The sequence below is a fragment of the Artemia sp. Qi Xiang Cuo genome, chromosome 14 (genome assembly GCF_049724085.1).
Source record: "Artemia sp. Qi Xiang Cuo chromosome 14, ASM4972408v1, whole genome shotgun sequence".
NCBI lineage: Eukaryota > Metazoa > Arthropoda > Branchiopoda > Anostraca > Artemiidae > Artemia > Artemia sp. Qi Xiang Cuo.
This window is the reverse complement of record NC_142807.1, coordinates 23588396-23611407: the sequence shown is the minus strand read 5'-3', so window position 1 is coordinate 23611407 and position 23012 is coordinate 23588396. Positions and strand designations below refer to the sequence as shown.

Here is a 23012-nt window from a genome sequence, read left to right as displayed (position 1 = left end):
ACAAAGAATGGGACGATTTCTATCAGGTACATGGTATTCAGGGAAAAGGTTCACAGTACGGGGGTTCAAAAGTGCCAACTTACCAAAACGGAGGCACAAATTATTTCTTCGTCTCTCGAGGGTCTCTAGGTTTGAAATATTTAACAAATACAGATAGGGTATCTTGCCCTCTTTAAAAATAATTCTTAGAGCTCTCTTTTGGACATTTTCAATTTTTTGCGTTGCTTCATTAGAGAGGCCAGGGTGCCACACAGGACAAGCGTACTCTAATATGGGACGCACAAAAGAAATGTATACTTGTAGTAAATGTGATAGGGGGCAACTGAATTTATTTAAAAGTTTAAGGAAGGAAAGCGAGGAGTTTGCTTGTCATAGGATATTATTTATATGGGCATCCCATTTCAAATTAGAAGAAATTGTAACACCAAGGATTTGTGACGTGGGTTCGATATGATATAAGGTCACGAACCGGGGGCGGGAATTGCAGGAAACTTACCGGGATTGGGTTGTGGTTACCCGGGTTAGCTCCCAAGCCTAGAGCAATGATCTCGTGTACAAAATCTTGGGGCCCGCTCAGAAGGCCGCTCAACATATTTTTATGGCACGTCCCTATAACTGTCAAGTCATCGACAAATTTCCATCCATTGTCATAAAGGGTTGAAAGGCTGTTAATCATAAGAGAAAAAGGAGAGGGCCTAGAATAGTCCCCTGAGGAATGCCATTAAATATGGGGAGGTGATCTGAGAAACAATTTAGATATTTAACTGCTTGAGATCTATTAGAAAGAAAAGAGGCAACAAGCTTAACAAGGAAAGTTTCAATGCGGAATTCATTTATAAGTTTATCTATGAGTAAATTGTGGTTAATCAAATCAAAGACTTTTTGAAGATCAATAGAAATCAGATTAAGTAAAGTGTTTGGTTTTTCAAGTAGTTTACCCATGGCATCAACAAGATAGATCAGGTAATAACAGGTTGATGTGGATTTAAGATTATAAAACTGTCTAAGATCAATGAGGGGGGGGGGACTTTCATCTTAAGCCAGTCTGCGAGAAAACTTTCATACAATTTTGAAGAAATCGAGGTGAGGGTAATAGGACGAATGCCATCAAAGCCAAGCTTCCCATTTTTCTTTTTGATTGGGGTAATAAAGCCTTGTTTCCAATATTGAGGGAACTGTCCGGATTCGGTAATTTCACTGAACAGGGTGGATAGGGGTTTTGAGAGGTAATCACTGAAAGCTTTAATCAGAGGAACAGGAATATCTAAAGGGCAAATGCTTGATCGTTTTAGTTTTTCAATTTTTTTTACAACATCAAGTGGAGAAATATGTGGGAGTGAAAAAGAAACAGGAATATCTGGAAATTCGTAAGATAGTGGTGGGAGACTCTGGACAATAGAAGCCAGAAACTTATTGAGGTTATTAGCTGTGGTCTTTGGAGGTTCATTTATATTAAAATTTAGTTGTTCTTGACTCTTGCCGGTAAGTTTTTTAATTTCAGAGTACCAGTTCTTTAAAGCTTGATTAGCTTGATGGGGATCCCATAGATTCTGGACACCTTGTTGTTTTTCATTCTCTGCAGATCTTTCTGTATCTCTTCCACTGAAGGGGGATCTGGATTTGGAGGATTCTTGTAGAAGGTTGCTAAACAGACAGCAGCAGGTCCAGATCAACATCTACTGTGTCAGCATTCAGGAGCTTTGCAAAGTGTCCTTTCCATCTTTCTAGTTGTGTGCTGTCATCTTCAAGCATTTCACCAGATTCTAATCTTACTTGTCCTATTTTTGGAGGTTTCCCTTAGCTCAGGTCTCTGACATACTTGAACAAGGATATAACATCACCTTTGCAAGCAGCTTCTTCCAGTTCATCAGCCTTTTTATCAACAAATTATTGATCATTATAGTGAATAGGTTTGTTCCTGATCTTGTTTAGACCTCTGTATGTGGGCATACCAAAAGACAGCCAGGCTTTCCTGTACTGTTCAATGACCTACAGTGCTTCCTGAAATCATTGCTTGGAAGTAAACACGTTTTCTGCAATGATAAACATAGCTTTATCTTTGACATTGCAAGGGGTTGAAAACTAAACTCCATAACACCTAAAATTCGGATAGTTCCCAACAAACACAGCATATTGTTATGTTACAACAAAATTTATTATTGTTATGCAACAGAAGCCCTGCAAAATAGATCTTCTCCTTAAATGAAGTACAAGAAAAGTGTTTTCAGCTACAAAACTTTGCTTAATCCCTATTTATGAGGTTTCAAAGATCTATAAATGCATTTCCAAATATTAAAAAAGAAAAAAATTGAGATGGCTAAAAATTCTACCCAAATAACAGTAATTTCATTTTCAAAACTAAAACCAGAGAAAAGGGAACAGAAAATCAAGGTTGACTATAATGTTGTTTTGTCAAAATTCCAATAGGTCAAGTTGCCAAATTTCCAAGACTTAGAAATTGGAAGAAGGTTAACATAGTAACTTGGTTATACCTTCATAGATTATGTTTTTGGCACTGAACTGTAGCTTGTCTAGGTTTTACTGTTTAATTTAGCTTATGTGCCAGCATTTGTTGGCCCATTGAACAATTTTTTCAGCACATTCAGTAAATATGGAGCAGTCCACATTTCTGACCTATGAATAAAGTGAACATGCCACTTCATGCTCTTTTTTAATATGATAATCACTTTGGTTGCAAATTTAATTTTAAGCCCTTTTTGGAACCTTAGAAAGGATAATTTTTGAAGGTCCTGGATAATTTTTTCTCTAATTTTTGGGTATAAAAAGTTTTGAAACATTGGTTTCAAACTTACTATTTCAGTATAAATCCATTTTGTAAAAGTTACATTGCAATTTTCCCAATTAAGTCAAATAAAAAAAATTCAAATCAATTCTGCTGTTTTCTTCTTATTCTGTTAAGGCTGCTTTAAAACTACCATTCTGACTAAATGTTGAAATATATCACAGCTGACTAAAGAAGCATGGTGGATAGAGAAATGGCAAATTTGTTTTGAATTTTTATTATCCAACTTAATCCTGACAAATCAATGCTTGCAGATTGTTTAACTTTAACAAAATGGATTTACAGGCTACTCAATTAGTAAGTTTGAAACCAATGTTTTAACCCTTTTTATACCCAAAAACTATAGAACTAAATTATCGTTTTCAAGGGCAAAAAGGGGCTTAAAATTGAATTTGCAACAAAAGCAATTATTATATGAGAAAGAGCACAAAAAGGCATCAAGTGGTATATTCACTTTATTTATAGGTTAGAACTGTGGACTTCTCTATGTTTACCACAAATTCTTTATATCCTCCCCAAACTATGCCCCTGTCAATTGGAAACAAGTAATCATAGGCCTAGGGTAAAAGATCTCTTTTTGGGGAAAACCACTTTTCTTTGGCATTCTGGGAAAACAGAGACGGGATTTCACTACAACATGATGCAATGTGAGGGTAGTAACAAGAGGGTACTGGTGCATAATAACAACACTTCTATATACTATTAGAGGGAGATGAAACCTGTCAGACAGGTTATTTTCAAGAGACTGCTATTGAGAAATGGAATGCAAAGCATAGTTTTCATGGTGTTTACAATATTTAAACAGTTGTTTTTTGGAGTTTAGGGGGGGGGGGGTACCTAGGTTAGGTTATGTATTTAATATACCCCCCATCCGCCTAATGCTTTACCCCCCCCCCCCCCACCCATAATGTGCAGATATATAGCCCAAATTTGTTTCTAATCTATTATATATACATCCTATTTTATTTCATTAGCATTAACCAAAGTTGACTTCTGTAGAAGTGTTGTTGTAATGCACTAGTACCAACAAGAGTCCCACCTTCTTGGTGAATTTCTGCCAATAGTTTGTCAGCATAAATTAAAAATATGGTCTCTGTTTTGACTAGCAATTGAAAAGAAAAGTAATATTTAATATTTGTGATTTACAGAATAAATATCAAGCAATGAAAGTTACATCTTTGAAATCAGAAGAAAATCAGCATTCTGTTGATATGTGAATAAAACCAAAACACTGAAAGGATATATATATATATCAAAATTGAATAATTGGTATTTCCAAAAAGAGGTCTTTGTAAGTAAGTCAATAAAGTAATAATTTCAAGTGTTTGATCTTAAATAATTTTAATAATAACCATATTAATGCATAGCTTAGATTTGTAGCTATTCATTGGTATAGGCCTATACAATTCCTCTTTGGTAAGAAGATGTGAGGGTTTTAGTTTTATATAATTTTGCAAAATTGGATACTGGTTTTTTATCCTATCCTAGACCAACAATGTATCTAGGCATAAAAGAGGGGAGGCAGCTTTGTTAAAGTGAAGCTAGAAGCAACTAGAACCTAGAAGCTAGAACCTATTAGAATTTGATAAATTATTATTTTCTGAATTTAGTGAAGTAAGAATAAGAAAAGGTCATATAGGCTAGTGAATTGTCAGGAAATGGAGCATGAACTCAACTGTTAGCCAACACCCCTAGAAATGAGAATTTTTTACATTTAAATCAGAAATTTTATTTCTGATGTAAATGAGAAGTAAGTTTAAACTTTACCTCCACCCCCCTAATGTGCAAATATACACCCTGAATTGGTATATAGGGGTGGGGATAAAGTTCATTTCAGTAAAATTCTACTTTAGCTACTTTTGGCTATCTTGGAATGGGGTTAGGTTAGGAAAATGAAACTTTCAGGGATGGGTCTACAGACCAAACTATGTCCCAGGAAGGTATTTTGAAGTACCTACCCCCACTCCTTCTCCCTCTAGAGGGTCCTGAAATTTGCCTACATGACAGGTCTATACTTATTGAAATTTTGACAAAACAACATTTTACCTTAATTTTCAGTTATCAGTTTCTTTTTCTCTGGCTTTAGCTCAGAAAATGCAATTTCAGTTATTTGAGCCCAATTTTAACCATATCAATGTTTTATTTCCAAAATTTAGGAAATGTATTTCTATATCTTTAAAACCTTATAGGCCTAAATTGGGATTGAGCAAAGTGGTGAAGCTGAAAACAATTCTGTTGTACTTCATTTAAGCAGAAAATCTATTTTGCAAGGTTTCACTTCTATAACTCACAGTTTTTTAAAGGTCATCAAAGGTCAGGACCCTCTATAGGGAAAAGGAGTGGAGGTAGGTACTTTGGTCAATTTATACCAAATCATATTATTGAGTTAGGACTAAAGTGAATACACCATTCGATGCTTTTTTTTATGATGATTACAAATATAATAAGAATTTCTATCGTAAATTAATTTCCGCCCCCCCCTATCGCTGTCATTTCAGGGTTTGGTTTGGTATCACCTATATAGGGGGGGGGGGCTGAAATTCATTTCTGATAGAAATGCTTATTATATTTATAATCAGCATAAAAAAGGCATTGAATGGTGTATTCACTTTAGTCCTAACTCAATAATATGATTTGGTATATATTGACTGGTACTTCAAAATATCTTCTTAGGCGATAGGCCTACTTTAGCCTGTAGACCCATCCCTGAAAATTTCATTTTCCTCACCTAACCCCTTTCTAAGATAGTCAAAAGTAGCTAAAGTAGAATTTTACCATCATTTCTGACAAAAATGATTATTAGGCTATAGGCTATTTGGATAGACCATAAAAAAGGCATCAAGTGGTAGGCTATGTTTACTTTATTTGTAAGTCAATTACATGAACTGCGAAAAATTTACCACCCTGAATTCATTTTACAGTTTGATTTATTAAACTTAGCCTACTCCCCAAGATAGCCTAGCAAAAAGCCTGTCATCAAGAATTTTTCCTTAGGCTAAATCAAGATATTATGTTGTGAAATAGGCTACCCCAGGCCTCTGTGAGAGTCTTCGACTTGACTTTAAAACTTCCTAGACCAGGATATAGCAACAACTCAACATGTTCTAAACTATTTGCACCTCTTACAAATTGAAACCTAGCCTAGTTCTGGTAGACTACCTCGTTGAATTTAGGCGGTTCCTTTTAAATTTGGCGCTACGGGATTTTTATTTCTTCGTAGATGGTACTACGTACTACAGCGCATTAAAATCACATGTGGTTTTATTTATGGTGAGTTTAGATCTTGGACCACCTCTATAGTCACAGTTGATTAACAGTTTTAACCTTGAAATCTAAGTGATTTTTCACATACCATGCTACTGAGCAGAATTAGTATGTAGAGGGTTATTCATGACAAGCGAAGTCATAAGGCCAAAAATTTGCCAACCGTGAAAAACCAGTTAAAAGTGAAACTGGCTTATTAGACCGGCAAATAAATATTTTTAGGACTAGTCAAGAATAATAATAATTTGTCAGAAGCTATATTGTGATGTTTTAACAAAGGAGCTTAGTACAACAAATACATATAAAAAGATTCAAGATGTTAATAATAGTCTATTGATTGGAATAGAGGATACACTTTTTAAAAAGTTTAATATTAAGGTTAATGATAATGACAAGAATTTTCCATTTTTATATTGGACGGCAAAATTTCATAAAAATCCCCCGAAATCACGCTTTATTGCGGGTGCAGCAAGATGCCCGACCAGAGTTGCGGCTACTGACCTGTCGTGTATTTTAGGAGAAATTCAAAATAAATTTAAGGCATATTGCTCGGGAATCAAAAAATTTTCTAAGTTCAATCTACATTGGCGTTAATAATTCTCTGCAAGTAATAGACTCTCTTGCTTTAGTTTCAGCCAAAAGAGTGCACTCGTTTGATTTAACTACATTATATACAAATTTACCGATTAATTTAGTATTTATAAATTTTAAAAAAATTATTAAGAAAGCTTTTCTTTTGTCTAATTTGCCGTTTTGAAAATTGATGCGTATAATAAGAAGGCGAGATGGACTAATTATTTTAATAGTATCGCTGGTTCAAAATGTTATAGCCTAGATATGATTTTTGATCTACTAGAATTTGTTCTATTTAATACTTTTATAAAATTTAATGGTAATCTACATAATCAAAGTATTGGAATTCCTATGGGGGGTAATGCCAGTCCAGTTATAGCGGACCTGTTTTTAAATTATTTAGAATATGATTATATGATTGTTAAAAAGAATCCAAGTAACATAAAATATTTGCTCTCAAATAATAAAAGATATTTAGATGACCTTCTGGTGAAAAATTGTTCAAATTTTGTAGAGATTTCAAGTAAAATATATCCACCAGAGTTAAAGCTGGAATCCACTAATGGGAATGGCAATTATGACCATTTTCTAGATTTAGATATTAATGTGGCACCTAATAATACAATAATTTTTAAATAAAATAGACGATTTTAATTTTGAAATAGTTAATTTTCCATTTCCAAAAAATAATATTCATTCGAATATAACATATTCATCGTATTTTTCCCTACTATTTAGATATGCAAGAATTTGTACTAATTACATCGATTTTAGAAACAGATGTATGCTACTTAGCAAGAAGATAATCGTAAGAGGTTTTTCCGCCAATAAACTTGCTTGGCAATTTAAAAAGCTTTGTTTTCAGTATAATCAGCTTTTACTTAAGTATAATAAGGGTTATCAAATTATTTTGAATGATATTTTACGGTAATCTGTTGAAGGAATATGGTTTATCTTCTCGGTAGTTTAGGGTTGGTTGCGACACATGTGGTAAAGATTGAAGTATGATATTTAGAATTTATTTCTTAGTGTTTGAGTGAAAGTGAAATTGTTCCGGGGGATGGCTAGTGCTATGTAATTATTTGGATTTAAATTGGCTGAAGGTTTGGCTCTCAGTGCTAATTGAAGGTTGGTTAAGGATGCTTAGAAAATTTTTTTTTGGGGTATATATTTTTATATTTTTGGGATATTTTGGATTTTGTTTATTCCATAGGTGGCACTACATAGGGGTATGCCAAATTATGGCATAGCGTGCTCATTTTGCCTAGGCAATAAACTTGAAGCGCCGAAACCCATTTAGGAGATGATTTTTCATCTGATGATCCCGGTTATTCAGTGATCATCTTAGGAATATAAAGTTTTTGTAGATTTAAGGTGTTATAGCTTGGTTTCGGAACACTGACGTATACTTGTTGATGTTGATTTTGCTCTAATTTGGACTCGATTTTCGGATTGGATGTACTGTTTTGTCCTAGGGAACTGGATGGATGAGTAGGGTCTAGACCTTGTTCAAGTTCTCTATTATTTCAGTTACTAAAGTAGGAAGACAGTTTTTTTTTTTTTTTTTTTTTTTTTTTAGACAAGTAATTACCGTAATACATTATAGTCTCAGTAATGATTTATTAAGGTTTTCAAAAATGCTGTTCGTTTCTTGAAGCAAATGTTAACAAAATGAAGAAAGAGTCAAATTTAGAAGAATTATTGAAGTTATGATTGTATTAATTTAAATTTACTGCGAAGAACCACTAGCCAGTGATACCTTACACAAGATTCACTCTCCGAGTGTAGCCAATTTTCTTCTTATTTTGATTAACGGCCTGGCAGCTTTCCACCACCCACAAATAATGGAAGTAAACAATTGAAAGTTAAGCCAAATACACTTTTCAGTTCACAAATAACGGCTTTTAATCTTTTTATTACATTTACGATTATTGTGTATAGGCTCAATAAAATACGCGGAAATGCAAGCTAAAAGGGTCCATTGTTTCAACGCCAAAAAAGAGAAAAGAAACAAGGGAAACAATAACTAACTATTTGAGGACTAGGGGAAAACATTCATTTAGGTATTTTCGGAATTTTACTTGTAGATTTTTAAATGTTCGACAAAAGTGATAGTATGGTACCAAAAAAGCTCCATATAAGCTTCTTTAGCTATTTACAAAAATTTTAAAGACATTTTTCCATACTCACACAGGAGTAAACTTTTGACAACGGGAGTTTCTCAGAAATGCATAAAAACTATTGCTAACGTCACTGTAATCAAATCTACAACTGTTTAGGTTCCTAATGCACTCTTAAAGAAAATATTCACTCAATATGAAGCTGACGTTGGGCGGTGGTGTCACCTTTAAATCTCTGGATAATTGTTATTTGGAACCTTAACTACCTTATTGTCGCCAATGGGAAATACCTTACTTGTATCCTTTAGGGGAGCCTCTTTCATGGAATTAAATAAAAAAAACAAGTTTTTTAAACTGAAAGTAAGGAGCGACATTAAAACTTAAAACGAACAAAAATTATTCCGTATATGAAAGGGGCTGTCCCCTCCTCAACGCCTCTTTCTTTACGCTAAAGTTTGACTCTGTCTCACAACTTTATTTTTTAAAACAATAAAAAACTTTAGCGTAAAGAGCGAAGCATTGAGGAGGGGACAGCCACTTTCATATACAGAATAATTTCTGTTCGTTTTAAGTTTTATTGTCGCTCCTTACTTTCAGTTTAACAAACTTGTTTTTTTTATTTAATTTCTGATCGTTTTTTAGTTAATGCAGCTTTTATTTTGGCTCGCCGTCATTGAATAAGTAAACAAAAGTTGCATAAAAATTTTACTTTTCTTTTGCTAAATGGCTGTCTCTAAATTTGGTTCTGACGTAATTTACAAATTAACTTACGTAACGAACTTCTATATCCGTATATTTTTCTTCTGGCAAAAAATACAAAGTTGCAGATTTTTGCAGATATGAGCTTGAAACCTATGTTATAGGGTTTTCTGATACGCTGAATCTGACGGTGTGATTTTCATTAAAATTTTTTCACTTTTAGTGGATGTTTCCCCCTCTTTAAAAAATCAGGTAAGTTTTCTCAGGCTCGTAGCCTTTGATGAGTAATACTAAAATTAATAAAATTCATATATTTAGAATCAGCATTATAAGTCCATTCTTTTTATACATTTATTGACTCCAAAGTTCCCTTTTTAAAAGTTTGGCTTACGATTGAGCTGTATCGCTTGTTTTTTTTTATTACGTATACGTTATTACGTATATGATGGGGTTCTCCCCTTAGTCAATACCACGCTCTTTACGTTAAAAGTTAAAAAAAAATTTTATTCACACACCCCTGAATCACAAAGGCCGTTTAATTAGAATAGATAGCTCTTTTGAAAGTAGTAAAAAAAAACTATAGCGTAAAGAGCGAGGTATTGACTTGGGGGAGAACCCCCTCATATACGTAATAATTTCTGTTCATTTTAAGTTCTAATGTTGCTTCTTACTTTCAGTTGAAAAAACTTGTTTTTTCAAATTTAATTTCTGATCGTATTTTAAATGATGCTTGGAAATCCGGCGCCCCCTTCATAGAAATGTCCCTTACCCCAAAGAAACATCCTCCACGGAAAGATTCTCCCGAGTAACCCCCTCGTTCATCCCCCCCCCCCACCAGAAAAAAATCCTTCCTGAAAATGTCTGTATGCTTTCCAATAACCAATACAATATTTAAACAACGGTCACAGTTCACAACTTGCAGCCCTTCCCCGGGGGTCTGTGGAGGACTAATCATCGTAAAAGAAATAGTTATTAGATTTTTCGACTACGCTGAGCGAAATGGCAATCTCAAAATTTTGGTCGGGTGACTTTGAGAAAAAAATAGACGTGGGAGGGGGCCTAGTTGCCCTCCATCTTTTTGGTCACTTAAAAAGGGCACTAGAACTTTTAATTTCCGTTCCAATGAGCCCTCCTACAATATTCTAGGACTACTGGGTCAATACGATCACCCCTGGGAAAAAGAAAAAAAAACAAACAAAAGAACACCCACCCGTGATCTTTCTTCTGGCAAAAAATGCAAAATTCCACATTTTGTAGATAGGAGCTTGAAACTTCTAAATTAGGGTTCTCTGATATACTGAATATGATGGTGTGAATTCATTAAGTTTCTATAACTTTTAGGGGGTCTTTCCCCCTTTTCTCGAAAATCAGCCAAATTTTCTCCGGTGCGTAACTTTTGATGTGTAAGATTAAACTTACTAAACTTATATATTTGAAATCAGAATTAAAATCTGATTCTTTTGATGTATCTATTGGTATCAAAATTCCGTTTTTTAGAGTTTCGGTTACCATTGAGCCGGGTCGCTCCTTACTTACGGTTCGTTACCACGAACTGTTTGATGTCACTTGGCCACTAACACAATGACCCTTACGAAATTCCAATAATTAGCGCAGATAAGAAGATATGCATCATAAACCTTAATTTCAGTCTGAAACGCAAATTAAGGTAATCGACAAATTTTTAGAGAGTACGTTAAACAATTTGTAAAGAGAAACGTTCTGTCTTGGCCAAAGTACAATTTTTTTAGTAATTCCTAAATATCAATAAATAAAATATTTTTTTATATCAGTAAGATAATAATTATTAACTAGATAATGGCCGCTCACTAATATTGATGTAAAACACAATAAATAAAAACGCGTGTGAGGGTCAAAGGTTAATTTCAATTGGTCAACAAACATATATTTAATCAATGAATATTACATCAATGGCGGGGCGTTCACTAGGCAAACAAGGTGGCCGCCCAGGGCGGAAACTTGGGGAGGGCGGCAAAAATGGAAAAAAAAGATTTCATGATAAAACTTTATGAATATTTGCTTGATTTAAGTTTTACAGGTCAAACTACTGATTCATTCTGTACAAGAGACGTGAGTAACAGACGACACTCGACAGTAGTCGACAGTGTCGGTTGTGCGCTAAGGAAAATGAAGAGGTACGGGTCGGTACTGTGCTGTGTGCGGGGATTGGGGAGCAGAGAGGGGCGTGAACGCCGCCGCGTACTCTCAGAGCATCCGCGTGACCTTGAATGAAAGTTTCAAGTCTCTAAATGAATCGGCGTTGTTGCCATCCCAAATCTGCTCATATCAGTTGTGTTGTGACAGGTGATCAGATCAATGAAGATTTGGTCTTTTTTGTTACACTGTGATGGGCTGTGTTGTATGTTGTCTGTATAATTTCAATAATACCTTATCTAAGTCAGATCAAGTAATTAGTAAACACCCTCTTTTTCCCGTAATTAAAAGTTTGACCTCATACAGCCTTGTGTGGGACGTGCCCTACAATGTACGAAGTGGAAAAACTGTATACAATACAGTATACACAACTTGATATAGGTAAGCGAAGTAGGTAATAAAAAAATAAGTTTAATTCTCGTCCTCGTTCAATTTACTGGGAACATAATTTATTGATTGTTGTATTATTATTGTACGTAACAGTTTAATTCTTGTCGGACCTCTGGCCTCCCAGTATTTTGTTTTGAATCAACTGTTACTTGGTATTATTTATTATATTAATTAGCTTTTACAGTGCTGCCTACAGCACACGTTTCGGTATAAATTAGCTGATATACATTCTGTATTATGCATGGTCTGATACAAATTTGCTTTCCATAAAGAACAAACCATCATCAAAAAGATGCACATTACTTATTTCAAATGTCAAAATAAGAAGTTTAAAACAATATTCTTGCAACTTTTGATCTTTCACACTCGAGAAATACATTTTTAAAAATGTATTTATCTTTAAATTTCCACAATGTGTAGTAAATTTCTACGTATAATGTCTTTAATTTCAGGTAGAAATTGTTCGTTATAATGGCTGAAAGAAAAAGACTATCTGGCTTCCAATAGCCAAGCCAAAAGCAGAGCTGAGAATAACAAGTTTATTTCAGAACAAAAAGGGTCATTTTTAAAGTATTTACGCCACAAACAAGTCAAACAACAAAACACAACCGATCAAGAGGAAGTGGGACAGGGACCCTCATCAGGAGCAGATTATCTACTTAAAAATAGTAGTATTAATTATAATGTTGAGGAGAACGTCAGTGAAATTTGAACAGAGGAAGGTAACGATGGAAGTGTAGGTACTGAAAAAGAGTTGAATGTGTCTACGCTAGAAAACTAAGAATCAGAATCAGCTCTTGGTTTTAATGACCCAGCTACTTTTTCTGACAGGTGCGATGATACTCTTCGAGCATCTCCTGTTCAAAGTGGTCCTCATCAGGAGAAGAATATTGATTTTTCATTCGATATCGGTCGTAGGAGATTTTCAAAGAATGATTTCCAAAGGCAACTGAATCTGTCTGCCGTACATGGTTACTGTACTTAAAATATAATGATTTTGTTTTCTGATTTTGTTATGAACTGTTCTTTAAATCAACCGCCAAGTTGGAAAAAAAAACTAAAATTCTGAGCAATCATGAAAAGAGCGACGGTCACATAACTTGCTTTCATGAATGGAAGGAACTTGAGCTAAGATTAAATACAAACAAAATTATAGATGATGAAAATTTATGACTGATGAAACAAGAAGAAAAATATCGGAAAAGTGTATTGGAAAGAATAGTTACTCTTGTGCCAGTTTTAGTTCTAGGAACTCAAAATCTTGCACTTCGAGGAAAACATGATTAACTCTTCACAGCCGGTAATGGAAACTTCTTGAAATTTTTGGAATACTTGGCACTATTTGACCCCTTGATACACTAACATCTTCGCAAAATTCAAGGCAATGAGAAAAAGGTGCATTACTTGAACAAAGATGTTCAGAATGAAATGATCAAACTGTTAGCAAACGCCATGCAGGCTAAAATTATTTTTCTAGTCCATGCTGAAAGTATTACTCTATAATTCTTGATTGCACTCCAGAAGTAAGCCATACAGAACAAACGAACGACTGTGGTTGTAAGATTTGTGTCTATCAAGGAAACTACAAGTGAAATTCGAGAGCACTTTTTAGGTTTCATAACCTTGGCTGAGACAATTGGTGCTTGTTTAACTAAAGCAATTGTTGAAAAGTTCAAAGATTTCGAACTTTACATCGACGGTTTACGCGGTCAAGGCTATGATAACGGAAGTAATATGAAAGGCAAACACTCAAGAGTACAAAAGAGAATCAAAGAGATCAGCCAGAGAGCGTTTTATGTGCCTTATAGCTCACATTCATTGAATCTTGTTGTTAATGATGCAGCGAATTGTTGCTTGGAGGCTACGAAGTTCTTTGCTTTAGTTCGCGAAATTTATGTTTATTTTTCTGCTTCAACACAACGTCGGAATACTCTAAAAAAACATGTAATTAACTTGACGCTCAAGCCCCTTAGTGAAACCAGATGGAAAACTTAAATAGATGCTCTTGTACCTCTTCGATATCAACTGGGTGATGTTCATAACGCTTTAAATAACATTTATGAAGATTAATTAAAAAAACTTTTTCCGCAAAATAAGTTTTTCAAAGAAAACTAAAGAACTCCATTAAACAACAAATGAGCAAAAATAAAATCAAATAATCTACCAAGCGTGAAACTACCACAAGTCAGCATCGATAAATAAATGAAACCGAAACAGAACAGAAATTACAATAAATAACCGAGTTAATTTCTGCACAAAGCGAGCAGAAATTAACATGAGCTGGGCACAAAACCCCCTGTTCGTTCCCAAAGCCAGAACATAGATTCCACTTTACTGAAAAAGTACAAATGTTTTTAATTTAATACATTTAATAAATCAATTAAAATTATAATTTTTATAAATAAATATAATTATATTTTTTTTAAAATGAAAATGCAAATTATTTTTTTTTTTTTTAAGTAAAGTTAAAATTATGTTCTGGCCTTGGGAAGGCATTGGGGGTTTTGAGCCCTACTCGTGTTAATTTATGCTCGTTTTGAGTTTGACTCGGTTATTTATTGTAATTTCTGTTCATTTATTTATCGATGCTCATTTGTGGTATTTTCACGCTTGGTAAGATTTAAGACTTTATAGTTTGGCCTGCTATTTGTATGCTGGAGAAAATTCTTCAGAAATTTTTAACAACATACACCCTTTTAAAAATCTGGACACAAATAGAAGGCTTAAAATTAGTTTTATACCTCCTTTAGCTGACCTGAAATAGAAAACTGGATACCATTCGCAAAAAAATCTGTTTACTTTCATTGATAGCTTAAACACAATTACGCTATTTTGATTTGGTTAAATTTTAAGAGCAGAAATAGCCCCGAAAGTTTGAGCATAATACCCTCAGTCGTTCTTGGGATACTGCTGAGATATCTTATTGTGAATTAGCATTAACACAGTGCATTTTGATTTAATTTTAAGGCAACATTTAGTTCTTAAACATAATGGGGCAAATGGGAGGATCGGCGTGGGAAGGGGATTAGTTGCCCTCCAATCAGTTTCAACTGCTAAAATGGGTACTAGCCCTTTCTATTTTCAATAGAATGAGCCGTTTTCGAAGTTTCTACGACAACTACTTCCATTCGAAGTGCCCTAGTTTAAACAAAAAAAAAATTAATAATAATAATTAACAATAATACATTGTACCCACATCGCTCTTAACTATAAAAATGTCAAGCCTTCCAATCACTTTCGACTATTAAAAAGGGTAGTAGCCCTTTCAATTTCGAATCGAATGAATCGTTTTGAGTTTCTACGACAACACTTTCTATAAGAACCTTATATGTCCCCAGGGTATAACTTACAACCCTTGCCCTGAGGCTTGTGGGGGGGGGGGGCGGGTCATCCTCAAAGACCTAGTTTCCAGAACTTTCAACTACATTGAACAAAATGGCTATTTCATTATTTTGATAGGATGTGTTTGGGGAAGAGGTGGGCGTGAGAGGGGGGTTAGTTGCCCTCCAATCACTTTCGAACAATAAAAAGGGCACTACCCCTTTGAATTTCCAATCGAATGAGTCTTTTTTTGAAGTTTCTACGACACCGCTTTCTATAAAAACCTTATGCGCCCCCAGGGAAAAACTTACAACCCTTGCCCTGAGGGTTGTGCGGGAGTGTCCTCCTCAAAAACGTAATTTCTATCTGGAAATCAACTACGCTGAACAAAATGGCTATCTCAGAATGTAGATTGGATATGTTTGGGGAAATGGTGGGAGTAGAAGGGTGTTAGTTGCCTTCTAATCACTTTCAACTATTAAAAAGGGCACTAGCCATTCCAATTTCCAATCAAATAAGCCCTTTTCGAAGTTTCTATGACAACTATTTCGATACGAAGTGCCCTGGTATGGAAAATAAATAATACATTGTGCCAACATCGTTCTTTACTTATTGCGCTGCCTATGATTGCTCCTTAAATGGGTCAACAGGTAACAACTAGCAAATGCAAGCTTTAGGTCTGGCAAAAGACATTGAAAAATATGATTTTGTTGTAAGTGTAGTTTTGTGTCACAGCATACTTTTTGAAATTAACATAACAAGTAAGCACTTACAATCTAAAAATTTAATTTTGGCTGCTGCTAAAGATCATCTAAGGAAAACTGAATTGTACTTGCAAACGTTACGTTGTAACGATGGCTTTGGAAGTATTCTAGTTGACGCCAGAAGAGTGGCAGAGGATGTAAATATTCAACCAATAACTGAAACAGAAACCCTGCCGACTCGGTTGAAAAAGCAGAAAAACAGAAATTCAATTTTCTTTTTGCCATTCTCTATACTGCAATTTTTTCTCTTGAGAAAAGATTTCAGCAGTTAGAAGAGGTTACTTCAATATTCGAATTTCTCTACAACATGTCCAAGGTAAATACCGCAACAACAAAGTCCCTGATAGACGATTGTGTGAATTTACAACACTTTCTCTCAAACAGTGAGGCTAAGGATATTGAAGGCCACGAACTTTGCAATGAAGTTCAAGCTATTGCTAGGAGAGTACCCAAGAACGCAAATCCAGAAGATGTCCTTAACTGAATAATGAAAAATGAGCTTAAAGATTGTGCCCCGAATTTATCCATGTCTTTACCGATTTTGCTGACTCTGCCTGTGTTTATTGCTAGTGGTGAGCGTAGTTTTTCAAAATTGAAATTAATTAAAACTTAAATTCGATCCACCATGACGCAAGAAAGGCTTCAAGTACTGGCCGCTTTATCAGTTAAACAAGACTTGGCAAAAGACATCGACTTGAACGAAATGGTGACTTCTTTCACAAAGATGAAATTAAGAAAAAATAAATTGTAAAATGTAGACCTTCTCTGTTAACTTTTCACTTTTAACTTTTCCCTATAGTCTATGTAAACTTTTAGAACTAAAGTTATTTTTTTGCAATATTATCAGTTTTATTTGATAAGTTCCTATTATGTCCTAATGAAATAAATACCCTGACACTAAGGGTTTCGCGTATAATTATCTGTTCGCGTATAATCTAAAATTTTTAATCTAATATCACGGAGGTTACGGAGGAGGAGGGGGGGGGGGCAAAAAGAACTTAGGAGGGAAGCTCGTTGCCCTCCGGTCAATTTTGGTTATTTAATGGGAACTAGAACTCTCAATTTCATATCAAATTAATAAATCTAAAATTTCTCCGACCTCCCTTTTATACGAAGTGTCTCGGATTTTTTTTACCCAGTTTTGGCGGGAATCAGATTATTTTCCTGTTGTACCATCTAAATTCAGTCAGTTTTAAAATACCCCAACTGATTAATACTTAATTTATTGTTCAAGCCTTTAGGTTTACTGCATGAAAATTAATCTCACACGAACACTAAAACAATTTACATTGATTAAGAAAATAAAGAAGATGCCAACTTCAAAATCTTAAAAAGTATGTCTGCATCACAAATAAAAGTCGAGCAAAAAAACGAAATGAAAAAAGTTGGAATTAAATTGGAAGCACAATTATAAATCCACCTAAAAAGAAATGAAGTTGTAATGGATTAACTATCAATTAGAAATCTGATGGAAGTCTTCCGACATAACTTTGAAAAAAATCACCATAATTTCAGAAAACCATAATTTTCGCCACAAAACAACTTCACATAATTATGACGTAACACACGATATATCAGCACATCAGGTTGATTGAAACAAACTAAAACCGTTTATCTTGAAGCAGCTCACTATGAAGCTGTTGCTCAAATAACACAACTGATTAACAAAAGCTTGTATTGTTCAAGGCTCCTGAACTAAAATAAGTCATGTAAAAACATTGTTTCAAATCATTGTTGGCTATTGAATGAAAGCGAATCTTTAACGAACAGAAAAAATAGCTTATATTGATTAAAAAATAAAGATAAACCAGTTTCAGAATCTTGAAAAATGTGTCTGAATTACAAAAAAAACTCATAGAAAAAAAATGCATAAGAAATTTGGAACTAAATTTAAAGCAGGATTTTGCATCTAACAACACGAAATTCAGTGGTAATAGATGTCTATCAATTTGAAATCTGATGGAAGTCTTTTGACGTACTTTCGAAAAATTAACATCAAAAGTAAAACACGATTAAAAAAAAGATCAGAACACCAAAATGTTCGCTATATAACGAATTCACCTATTTATGAGGAAATTACACAATAAACCATTGATACCAACTGTAACAACTTATTTTAAAGCAGCTGGTTATGCAGCTGTTATTGAAATAACACAACTGATTTAAAAAAGTATGTTAATTCAAGGTTTGTGAACCAAATATATCAGATAAAAACATGGTTTCAAATAATTAAAAGCTATTACATGAAATAAATCTAACACAAACACAAAAAAGTAGCTTATATTGAATAGAAATACAAATTAAACCAACTACAGAATCTTGTCAAATGCATCGGCGTCAAAAAAAAAACGCGTGAAAACAAAGAAAATGCTTAAGAAGGTTGAAAAGAAATTGAGAGCATGATTTGTCATCCACCGACAAAAATTCAGCTGTAATAGATTACCTACTTGTTAGAAGTCTGATGAAAATTTTTTATAGATTAAAAAAAAGTAAACACCAAAAAAATGAAAAAAACACGATTTAAAAATTCTAGGTGATATTGCTTTTAGTCTTCGTGGATCCATTACGGTTTCCTCTTGTACAAATATTTCCTCTAAATTCAGTAAATACTTTGGGAAGCCTTGGTCTTCCAAAATTCCAGGATTCTTGTTTTAACTTTTCATTAACCTTTTCCACATTAATCATAGCAAGTTCTTTTTTATTGTGCTTTTCAAAAAGTCATTCAAACTCTTTGATAGAATTTGTATAATTCGTTTATAAATTTTAACTGTTGTTTAACAATGGGCTGTTCATCCAAGTTTAGTTATATCATAAACAAAGCACAACACCAGTTAATTGAAACTCTGATCCGAAATTTGAACCACTTCGTTTCTAAAATTCGTTTATTTAAGCTAACAGCAATCAACTTTGAGGGGCCTGTAAATTCAAATCGATTTCAAGAGGTTATAGTAAAACAAAGATTGATAAGAAAAAGACTTTTATTGAGTAGAATCAAAACAAACTACGAAGCTAACTGTTCGGCTTGAGACTCTTTAAAAGTTCGTATTCTTCTTCTATTTAACAGCAGGTGGGCTATTCAGTAATACTATTTAGCCCTTTTCCTTTTGCTTCACTTTGTGGGCTACGGAGCTACTGGCTTGATTGCCATTTGTTTATTAGATATTTTCAGTAGATCTTTCGACTCTAGGAGTTCAAATATAAGATGATAGATGCCGATTTCTATGCTCTGTGTGCAGATATAGTTGGCTAGGCTCTTGGCTGATAGTGAGATTTTGTGGTGTTTGAAGCATTTAACAATTTACAAAGCAAGGTATGTTGTGCCGGCGTCAGCATATTACATTCAAATAGGCAATGGTAATTGTTTCATTATTCATATTGCAATGCCTGCAAACAGGGGACAGGGGAACTGAACCACTTGAATTAGGAAACTTATACGAGAATGCAAGAAAATTTAGTCCATTTGTTCCACAACGAATTCTATGATAAATTTTAGAAAAATACTTACTGAGAATGGGGGAAAGGCTAGGATTATTTTTATTAAAATTAGTATCTGATAGTCTCCATCAGTAAATATCTCTATTGGAGATTGGTCTCCCACTTGGCTGGTCAATATTTATAGCATTTTTTGCTATTTCATCAACCTGATGATTACCACTTATACCAGAGTGGCTAGGTATTTTTTGGAAATAAGTTCTTATGCCACTTGAAGCAAGATTACCTGTAATACTGGTACAATGATAAGTGTCAGTGTCCAACTTATACTGAGGAGCTGAGGCCAGCAAATCAAGGCTTGATAAAGAGTCGGAATATACTATAATATTATCTAATTAGCAATCAAAGGTTCGTTTTCCATAAGGTGTTCTAATGCCATGATTATGGCATTTAACTCAGCAGACATAATAGATACATTATTATATAATCTCTCGACCATTGCAATTTTCAGGTGAGGAAGGAAAGCACCAGTTGCTACCTTCTCATTCATTTTTGACCCATCAACAAATATTTGGAAGTGGTTTTTATAAGTAATTGTATTCAGTTCAACAAATTTTTTCTGGACAAAAGTAATGGGGGTTAGATCTTTATTCCACTTTGAGAAATCAGTATTTATTATGGGAATTGACCAATTCCATGGAGGGGATTGGAGGAAAGTAGGTGCAATAGACTTTGCCGGTACGGGGAACTTCTTCTGAATATTGGCATGCTCATCTGCAATGCCTCTGTACATAGCTGGATTTCTTAATCAATTATGTAGGGCATGTGAGCTATTTGATTCGATTTTTGTAAAATGTTTTTTCAAGAGAAAACTACGTCACTCCCTTATTGTTGATAATCCACTCTCCATAAGCAGAAACTAGGTGCCTGTGGGTTTTCTAAGACCAAATATGAGACTTATTATATCATTTTGTATTGTTTCAATTTTTTGCATCTGGGTCTTTGCACATGCACCATAGACGATGAGCCCATAGTCAATATAGGTATTATATTTGACTCATATAACTGGAATAAGGTGTTCTCCTTACATCCCCATGGTGTGGAAAGAAGTTTTTTTAGTATAGTTGTTTTTCTATAGCATTTTTTTATTGTGTTTGAAATATGGAGGTGGAAATTAAGTTTTTGGTCGAGCATGAGACCTAGGTAATTAATATGATTATCTTCTGGAATAGTTGTTCCATTTAGAGTTAGTCTTGCATCAACATGATTTCGCTTTCGGTGAAATTGGATTATTTTTGACTTGATAGGTGCAATGGGTAAATCTGAATGTTGAGATAATTTTTCAAATTGGAAAAGTGACTTTTGCAGCTTAGACTGTGAAGTCTCAAAGGTGTTGCCAGATGACCATAGCACCAGATCGTCAGCATATTGTAGATTCGTGTGGGGGAGGTTCATGTCCCAGAGATATAGGGCAAAGAGGAGGCAGCTGAGGACTGCTCCCTGAGGACGGCCTTTGGTTATTGTCTTTTGGGGTGAAGAGGCTGAGCCTACACAAACAATAAAACTTCGCAATTCTATGAAAGAATTTATGAAAGATACTAGCTTAGGGGGTAGTTCCAAGGTTTGCAAGTTTGTTTAAAAGGATTTAATGGTTCACATTGTCATATGCCCCTTCAAAATCTAGGAAAGCTGCAACTAGGACATTATTTTTTGAGAATGATTCATTTATTGCATTTGTTAGCAATATGAAAGCATATGTTGAGGAATGGTTTTTCCTAAAACCAGTTTGAGTGTGAGGGATCACATTATTTTTTTCAAGAAACAAGATGAGTCGGTAATATATAATTTTCTACATTATTTTTACCATCATAGGTGTACTCATTATGGGCCTATAATACTCAGGGTTATTTTTGGGTTTATTTTTCTTTAGGATTGGTAGGAGGGACGAACATTTTCAGATATTGGGGAACATAGAAGATGCCCAAGCATGATTATAACAATTTAGAAGTTCCTGTTTGTATGAAGGGGTAAGATTCTTTATCCTTGTAGGGTGTATACTATCATAGCTGCCGCTAGTTTTGTTACTAATATGATGTATTGAATTATTCATTTCCCGGATTGAAAATGGGCTGGTTATATACTCGGATCCTGGGCGTAGTTGGTAACTTGCGTTCATAGGGATTGAGGATATTTTGCTACAATTGTTTGATGTTAGCTTATTAACAAAAAGAGTGGCAAATAGCTTAGCTTTTTCATTATCATTGTCATAATGGGTATTATTATGTATAAGCTCATACAGGAGTGGGTTGGGGGAAGTCTTTTTCTCACAGATGTGGCTTATAACTTTATGTATAATTGGCTCATGTGTTTCTCTGGAGAGATTATTTGCAAAATTATTCCAGTAGTTATATTTAGCATTTATTATGGTCCTTTTTAGATTAGATTCTGCTTGTAATTTTTTTAAATATGTAGTAGGTGATGGGTTTTTTATGAATGTTCTCCTAGCTGCCTTTTTTGTTCTCGATTTGTTTTTACATTCATTTGTCCACCATGCTTTGGGAATGTGTTTAGGGAAGGTTTTCTTGGGTGTTGTCCGTGGGATAGATAATTTCGGAGACCACACTGCCTTTCCATGACGATAAACAAAAGTTCAAATAGGGATAAAATCTTTTTAATAGACAGTGTTTTTTATAACAGTGATAGAAATTCACAAAAATACCAGATATTTCGGTCACATATACAGTGACCGTCATCAGTGGTAAAACTCTTGAAAGTGCCCAAATGTAAATTGAATTTTAGTGAAGGTGGCACAATTCTCATCTTCTTACATTGTAGAAGAAAATGCTGCTGGTTGATAATATTTGCATGTTTTTTTCTGAGTGTTTATATATTTATACACAATTTTGGTCAAATCATCCCCATAAATATGACGTAGATAATTTCGGAGACCACACTGCCTTTCCATGACGATAAATAAAAGTTCAAATAGGGATAAAATCCTTTTAATAGACAGTGTTTTTTATAACAGTGATAGAAATTCACAAAAATACCAGATATTTCGGTCACATATACAGTGACCGTCATCAGTGGTAAAACAGTTTTACCACTGATGACGGTCACTGTATATGTGACCGAAATAACTGGTATTTTTGTGAATTTCTATCACTGTTATAAAAAACACTGTCTATTAAAAGGATTTTATCCCTATTTGAACTTTTGTTTATTGTCCGTGGGATAGCATGATTAGCTGTATTTATTAGCAAAGATGCCAAAACTTCAGCAAGTGTGTCAACTGTTGTGTTTGAAATGCATGAATTTTGGGTGAAACTTGTAACTTCATCATTTAGCTTATTTTGGAACATAGACCAATTTGCTTTAGTGTTGACATATCTGGAGGTATGTGATAAGGTTTCAGCAGTTTCATTTAGGGAGCAAACGATAGCAAAGTGGTCAGTACATAGACTATCAATTTTA

At 34.3% G+C, this 23012-nt stretch overlaps 1 protein-coding gene across 3 annotated transcripts in view; it reads right to left on the bottom strand.

Moving 5' to 3' along the window:
• Window positions 1-5978, bottom strand: part of eco (Establishment of cohesion) — a 67116-nt gene extending 61138 nt beyond the window's left edge. Inside the window, exon 1 of one of the 3 annotated variants that reach the window (XM_089099724.1) lies at window positions 5963-5978. The gene's annotated coding sequence lies outside the window, so the exon portion shown is untranslated. Of the gene's footprint in view, window positions 1-5832; window positions 5942-5962 lie in introns of those variants that run through there. The other 2 variants (XM_089099725.1, XM_089099723.1) reach the window with 2 other exon arrangements.
• Window positions 5979-23012: the final 17034 nt, after the last annotated feature.